General features: G+C 42.6%; 1 long non-coding RNA gene across 1 annotated transcript; it reads left to right on the top strand.

The window, feature by feature from the left end:
• Nucleotides 1–6,128: 6,128 nt before the first annotated feature.
• LOC136065531 (uncharacterized) lies at nucleotides 6,129–7,369 on the top strand. The gene is made up of 2 exons (XR_010627154.1): nucleotides 6,129–7,013; nucleotides 7,132–7,369. It is a non-coding gene; the product is annotated as an uncharacterized LOC136065531 (long non-coding RNA).
• Nucleotides 7,370–7,783: the final 414 nt, after the last annotated feature.

The following is a 7,783-nucleotide window of genomic DNA, read 5'->3' as shown; positions in this document are numbered from 1 at the left end:
TTTTTGGCGGTTCAAGCTCCATGATGGCCCGTATTTTTTCTGGATTGATCTCTATTCCTCTTTGGGACACCATAAAACCCAAGAATTTTCCCGCCGTTACCCCGAATGCACACTTGTCCGGATTCAGCTTCATGTTGTATGACCGTAGGGTATCGAATGTCTCCTGGAGGTCGCTTAGATGATCATTTTCGGAACGGCTTTTCACCAGCATGTCGTCAACATAGACTTGCACGTTTCTCCCAATCTGGTGCGCGAACATCTTGTCCATTAATCTTTGGTATGTTGCCCCGGCGTTCTTGAGTCCGAACGGCATCACTTTGTAGCAAAAGAGGCCTTGGCTGGTGACGAAGGATGTTTTCTCCTGATCATGTTCTTCCAGCTTGATTTGGTTATAGCCCGAGAAGGCGTCCATAAAACTTAAGAGCTGGTGTCTGGCCGTTGAGTCGACCAGTGCATCTATCCGTGGGAGGGGATAACTATCCTTTGGGCATGCCTTGTTAAGGTCTGTGAAGTCGACGCACATCCGCCACTTTCCACTGGCCTTCTTGACCATGACCACGTTTGCCAACCACTCTGGGTAATATACTTCCCTTATAAAACCTGCCTCCAGTAGCTTTCCGACCTCTTGCGCTATCGCTCTATCCCGTTCAGGAGCAAAAACTCGCTTTTTCTGCCTGACCGGGGGGGTTGAAGGGTTCACACTTAGCTTGTGGACTATGACGGAGGGGTCGATTCCGGGCATGTCTTCATGGTTCCATGCAAAGATGTCCTGGTTTCTCCTGAGGAAGGTCACGAGGGCCTGGCGCACAGGTTGGCAGGCCAATGTTCCAATTCTGGTTGTTTTCTCTGGTTTGGACTCGTCGAGTATTACTATCTCCATCTCTTCAGCTGGTTCCGTGACCGTCCGCTGTTCTTCTAGACACATCGTTTGATGGTGATCTTCCATTTCTAGCATGGCAATGTAGCATTCTCGAGCGGTTGCCTGATTTCCCCGCAATTCTCCAATCCCATAGTCCGTTGGGAATTTGATCATTAGGTGGTATGTGGATGTTACTGCTTTCCATGAATTAAGCGTAGGTCGTCCGAGGATACCGTTGTAAGCGGATGAGCAATCCACTACGAGGAACATTACATTCCTAGTGAGTTCCTGCGGGTAATCACCCACCGTTACCGGGAGGATGATAGAACCTATTGGGAATACCCTGGTTCCTCCGAAGCCGACAAGGGGAGCGCTTGCCGGCTCCAATCGTGCTCTGTCTATCCCCATTTGCTGGAAGGCTGGATAGTATAGAATGTCTGCTGAGCTGCCGTTGTCGATTAGCACTCGATGGACGTTGTAGTCCCCTACGCGTATGCTGACGACCAGCGCATCGTCGTGCGGATGATGAAGCCTCCTTGCATCTTCTTCGGTGAATCCTATAACAGGGCTCCCCATCCGTGTGGTGTTGTGCCCCGGGCTCGTCATATGGACGTTCAGGACCGATCTTAGGTACATTTTTCGAGCCTTTTTGGAAGAACCAGTAGATGCGGTTCCCCCCACTATCATCCTTATGTCTCCCACGGGGGGTCTTGGACGCTCGTTGTCCCTCCGGGGGGCTGGCTCTTGGCGATTATGGTCCGTCTTCTCCTTGTTAATGAATTTCTGCAACTTCCCTTGTCTAATGAGAGCTTCAATCTGGTGCTTTAGGTCGTAGCATTCGGCCGTGTCGTGGCCATGGTCTCGGTGGAAACGACAATACTTGTCTCGCGACCGTCTACTTGGGTCGCTCTTCAGTTTTCCCGGGAATGTCAGCTTCTCCTCGTCTTTGATTTGCATCAAGACTTGGTCAATCGGGGCGTTCAGGGGAGTGAAACTAGTGAACCTTCCACTCGGGGGTTTCGAGCGTCTGTCGTCCCTTCTGTCCCCTGTCCTCTGTCTTTTCGGCCCTTGGTCCTGGCGCATGTCCGCTGCCTGGCGTCTCTCTTCTTGGGCCTTCTCCTGCGCAAGCAGCGCGTCTTCAGCGTTCATGTATTTGGTGGCCCTGTAGAGTACTTCCGACATGGTTTTGGGGTCGTTTTTGTATAGTGAGAACAAAAACTTTCCCTCCCGCAATCCGTTCGTGAAAGCTGCCACCAGTATCTTGTCGTCGGCTTCGTCAATTGAGAGGGCTTCCTTATTGAAGTGGGTTATGTAAGATCTTAGCGTCTCGTCCTCTCTCTGCCTGATGCTCATCAAACATGCTATAGACTTCTTGTACCTGTGTCCTCCTATGAAGTGCGAAGTGAACTGAGCGCTTAGTTCCTTGAAAGTGCTGATTGAGTTCGGCGTCAGCCGACTGAACCAAATCCTCGCGGAACCCTTCAGTGTAGTTGGGAAAGCCCTGCACATGATTTCGTCCGGTACCCCCTGTAGATGCATCAAGGTTTTGAAAGTTTCCAGGTGATCAAGAGGATCCTTCATCCCGTCATAGCTATCTATATTCGGCATGCGAAACTTGTGGGGCAGGGGAAGGAGTTCACGGCAGCAGTGAAGGGTGAATCGGTACGATTGACCAGATCGTCGAGGTCACTGGAGACTCGTCCCTTGAGGGCGTTCATCATGACCTCCATTTGTTCCCTCATTGCCTGCATCTCGGCGGCTATATGTGGTGGAGTCGCATCCGTGAGGGATGGCATGCTCACTTGCTGCCTCTCCGGCCTGCTTGGGGCGTGGCTGCCCTCAGGTCTCTCCTGATTCCTGTTCGGAGCGCTAGTCCCTTCCTGATCTTCTGGTCGGTTATTTAGCGCTGCATTCTTCTGGCGCAGCTGTTCTTCCAAGTCAAGGTTCCGTTTGGTAAGACGCTCCACGGCGGCACCGAGAGTTTGAACTTGTCTCTCGAGGGCAGTCGGGGGTGGTTCCTCTCCTTGCACGTCATTAGTAGTTGCCATTGAGCGAGTGAGTACCATGCAATCCTTTAGCCCGGGAAACGATAATGTGGCTTAATCACTTAAAAGCGTCCCCACAGACGGCGCCAACTGATGATGCCGAAAAAATCAACAGTGAATTGCACAATGCTCGTACCCTCGAAACGACACCTACACAGAGAAAAGAGGACCTAACAGAGAGCACCGGTGTGGTGCCGGCCAAATACCCTCCGAAGGTTAAGTTAGAAAGTATGCTCACAACTCTAGAGTGCTAGAGAGGGTCAATTATGCGTACCTTGGCTTATGAGGGTATTGGGGCTTTTATAATGGTTTGAGATTGACATCCCTTCCTTGGTGCGGAAGTCTTTTCCTTATAGGACTCTTCTTGTGGAGTCCAAAACGTGACGAACAATTCTCCTCCTTATGCGGAGATTTTTACCAAGTAGACAAGATTTCCGAAGTCCTACTAGCGCAAAGACTCTATTTGGGCTCTTATGAGAATGGGCCAAAATATCCCTCCTTAGGGGCTCAGCAGGCCCATGGATAACTAACCCACCATAAAACAGCCCGTCCATGTCCGGCCCATTCACATCAGGTCCGTCCACATAGGGCCCGTGCAAATGATGGATCCGTCTATTCGGGTTAAGAGATATTTTTCCCTTTCAAAGCCACAACAAAATTTATGGCTCCACCATCTTCTTCTTCTTTCACATATATATATATATATATTATTTATAATAACGGTGAAACAGGCTTTAGAGGCATCAACATGGCCCACTGTACAGTTTATGCTTAAAAGTATCTGAGCAAATACAAATTAATTTAGGTAGTAAAATATTGTGGGACCCTTTCTTTTTTTTTTTTTTTTTTTTTTTTTTACTATCACTCTTAGCCCACGTGACCTGCAGGTTGTCTTCAACCTTGTTCTTTCAATTTCATTCAGCCAAAAACCGAGCTTCAGACATGAAACTCAAAATTTTATATCTTTTTCATTTCAAATCCATTTTTAACGTACCATATACCAATTTAAAGCTTATGACATATAGATTCATAATATCAAAACATATTTTGTAAACAGAAATCATATAAGAGCAGTTTTGTTCTTAAAGTTTCGGTGTTCTAAGTTTTGTTAAACTATATCTCATGGCACAGTTAGAGATTTGCTACAAAACTTAAGGTAGATATTAATACATGTAATATGAAGAACATATATTAATTTCAAGGCACGAAATGCTCAGAATCGAAACTTGCCATTGAAGGCCACGTGAGGTGCAAAGAAATTCATAGCATACCACAGAAGCATAAAATGCATTAAGAACAAATCATGTATGCCTATGACATCGAGAACAACCTATAAACGCTCTGATACCAATGTAAGAGTTAGAGAATAGCAGCGGATATATAAACAATCGGTTTTTCGGCATACCTCTCTTGGCCTAAGCTGATGATCGCACAGGAGTTTTGAGATTGTTCTACGTTGTCTAGAGCCAGCCTCCACACAGACCAGCTATCCAAACACGTTTTGAATTCCAGTTTGAGCAATCCATGAACCAAAAACGCTCCTCCGACAGTGTTGCACACTACTAGAGTGATGCAAACATAACCCACAACCTAAGAGCCTCACAACACTCAATAAACACTATAAGAAATGCAGAATTCGTCCACACTCTAATGGATACCATTCTTGGTGTTTATATACACATCACTCCATTAATATTGAGTGGGATAGTGGACTTAGTGGGGTAGAGTAGCAATCCAATAATTACTTCTTAACTCTTGGGTGTTATAATCTGATTGAGGCAAATAGAGGGACATGCTCACATTGGGTGACTGTCCATATCCTTTCAGTTTCTAACACTTAGTATCAAATTTCACTACGTATATATAGCCTATAAACTCTGATTTGAGCAATATTTAACCAAAAAGAATTCTAGAAGTTTGTCATAAATGTCAAAAGGTAAACCACAAATTTTGCATATTGTCATTTCTTCTTAGAAAAGAGCCCATTTTCAAGAAGAAATAACAGAACAAATTCCTAAGCTGTAACCGAAAGATTTTGACATTAAATAATTAGGACAAAATTTATCGTTCTCCTTCGCTGTTTTTGGGCCAGGTTTGTCTCACAAAGTTTTCTGCCTAAATTACTTAGCTGGAAAATATCAATTTCAATCCTCTCTCCACAACTTCCTTTCTTCCTTGGTTAAAGCTAAATGTTTCACTAAAAAAAAAAAAACCGGTTTAACCGGTAAACCTCGTTTAAATTCTACAAGTGGGAGGATTTTCTTGTTTGCTTGACTGACTGTTACAGAGATAATATTAATTTAAGTTTAACACACCAGTTGACCTGACCAACTCGCGTGTTCCATATGCTACTAAAGACTTTTCTAGCCCCGATACATTGATTTCTGATTTAGCATTTATCTTCAAGACAGAACATCCACAATCGGAAATGTCATTCCATCATATTTTACCATCCTAAAAAACTACTTTATCAATTATACCATATCATTTTACAATACATCCAACAACCCATATTTTATTTTTTCATACTACGTATTAAAATAATATAAACTACACAATAAAATAATATAAAAAATCTCTCTGTCTCTTCTCTATTCTCTCTTTATCTATGTTCTCTGTCTCTATGTTTGTCCCTTTCTCATCCACCCACCACCAACCCAAACCCAAAACAACCACCCACCAATACACGCCTACAACTTGAAAAAAGCCTTGATTTTTTTTTCCTCTTCACTACCAATTCAACCATACTCACAAAGAAAGAAAGAGCAAATATAAAATTCAGCCACCATCCATATCAAACCCATACCCAATTCAGCCATACCCACCTCTTCCTTTAGCCATCGGTCACAACAGAGGAAAAAAAAAAAAAAAAAAAAAAAAAAACCCAGACCTCTTTCTTTAGTCAATCTCCACTTCAACGGCGCAACCCACTTCGCGCACTTTTTGACTCCGATCATGTGGAGCTCTCCAACATCTCACTGAAATCCTCAAGCTCCTTGACACCAGACTCATCCCCTCCGCCGCCACCGGACTCCAATGTCTTTTACCTCAAGCACCAACAAAAGAGAGAGATGAGAGAAGTCAGAGAGAGAGAGAGAGAGAGAGAGAGGGAGCCGAAATATGAGAGATGCTAGAAAGAAAGAAATTCTACACAGAGGAGAGAGAAAAAATAAAAGGATTAAATATACTATTTTGTTTTGGCATAGCGCACAGTCCATCGCACATTTAAGATGGTAATTAGGGCTGTCCAGTGAGTAAAAGACCCGACCAAACTGCCCAGGTCCAACCGACCCGAGGCCCAATGGGTGGACTAAAGTCCATGGTGGGTCAGTTTCGGTTCCCTCTCTAATAAAACATGAAGAATCGGTTCAAGTGGCGAGTTAATGGGTTAAAACCCGCAAAGTCCGACCCACCGATGGTTTAAGATAAAAAAAAAAAATTTAAAAATAATAATTATATATGTTGTACAACCCGTGAAGTCTGAAACTCTAAATGGGGAAATGCAGTGATTGGACTAAAAGATGATTTGTTTAGTGCTACACGACAAGACTACAAGAGTGATGGGACTAAAAGGCTAAACCACTGAGTAGTATCCATCCCTAAAACCACTTGTTCCCATAGTTTCCACGCATAGAAAAGCTCATATCACACTTTTCCACTTAAAAAAATCTTCTGCTAAAACGGCTACGCTTCAGACTGAAGATATGGAACGACTACACTTCAAATCAGATGGAATTTTTTCACTTCCCCATGCCTATGGTCATGATTCATGTTTTAGGGTTTCAAGACTCTACCATGGTCATGAATCACTTCCCCATGCCCAAGTCACGAATAAACTTCAAATCAAAAACCAAAACAGATTTCCTTTCTCTACTTGGCTAACAATTAAATCTCAACCCTCATCTCTCACTCTCTTATAAATTGGTCTTCTCTGAGTTCTCAACTTTCTCTTTGCTCTCTAGTCTTTAGTGATTTCAAAATCTCTCTTTTTTATTTTGAAACAAACCAAGTCCTTTACTCCTTTACATCAAAGATTCAAAATCTTTCTAGTTTCTTCACTCCATGAGTCTTCTCAGCCTCTCAGTCTCGGCTTCCTAGTCTTAGATCAAGTAAAAACAATTTCCCTTTTCATCCATCATTTTCTGTATTTCGTGTTTGTGATATGGGTTTATCATTTTATGAAAACCAAATCTTGTTCATGTGCTTTGTGTTGTGGGGTTATGGCAGAGAAAGCTTAATTGGGGTAATTTTTTTTTTTTTTTTTACTTTGGAGGACAAGCTGAGAAGGAGTTTAAGGTTGAAGTTAAAGCAATTGGACGTGTTCGGCATAAGAATTTAGTGAGGTTGCTCGGTTATTGTGCTGAAGGAGCTCATAGGTATTTCGATCTTTAGTTACATCCTGTCCCTCTTATCTTTATTGTTTATGGATATAAGAACTTTTGCCAAGGAAAATTTCTTTCAAATACTTATAGTTATATCAGTTCTTAGTGTTGTCTTGACTCTTAAACACACATACTTGTAATTTAAATGAAATCATGAAGTGCCATGTAATTTACGTTGATATAGAACTCTGACTATTAAATGAAATCAGTACTTGTGAAGTCAATACTTATGCATAATGATATTTCTTATTCTACAAAGCTCCAGTGTATGTGACTTTGCCCTTTAAGAGGTCAACTACAATGATCTTTCTTAGGATTAGTTTTTTTATGGTTGTTTGCTAATGCTTAAATTTGATGTCTTTAGTTTTGTCAGTTCTTAGTTTTGTCTAAACTCTTAAACATACATACTTGTAATTTAAATGAAATCATGAAGTGCCATATAATTTACCTTGATATAGAATCTAACTATTAAATGAAATCATACTTTGAAGTCAATA

Source organism: Quercus suber, unplaced genomic scaffold (genome assembly GCF_002906115.3).
Source record: "Quercus suber isolate HL8 unplaced genomic scaffold, Cork oak 2.0 scaffold_1005, whole genome shotgun sequence".
NCBI lineage: Eukaryota > Viridiplantae > Streptophyta > Magnoliopsida > Fagales > Fagaceae > Quercus > Quercus suber.
The sequence above is the reverse complement of the archived record's forward strand: the minus strand, read 5'-3'. Positions and strand labels throughout refer to the sequence as shown.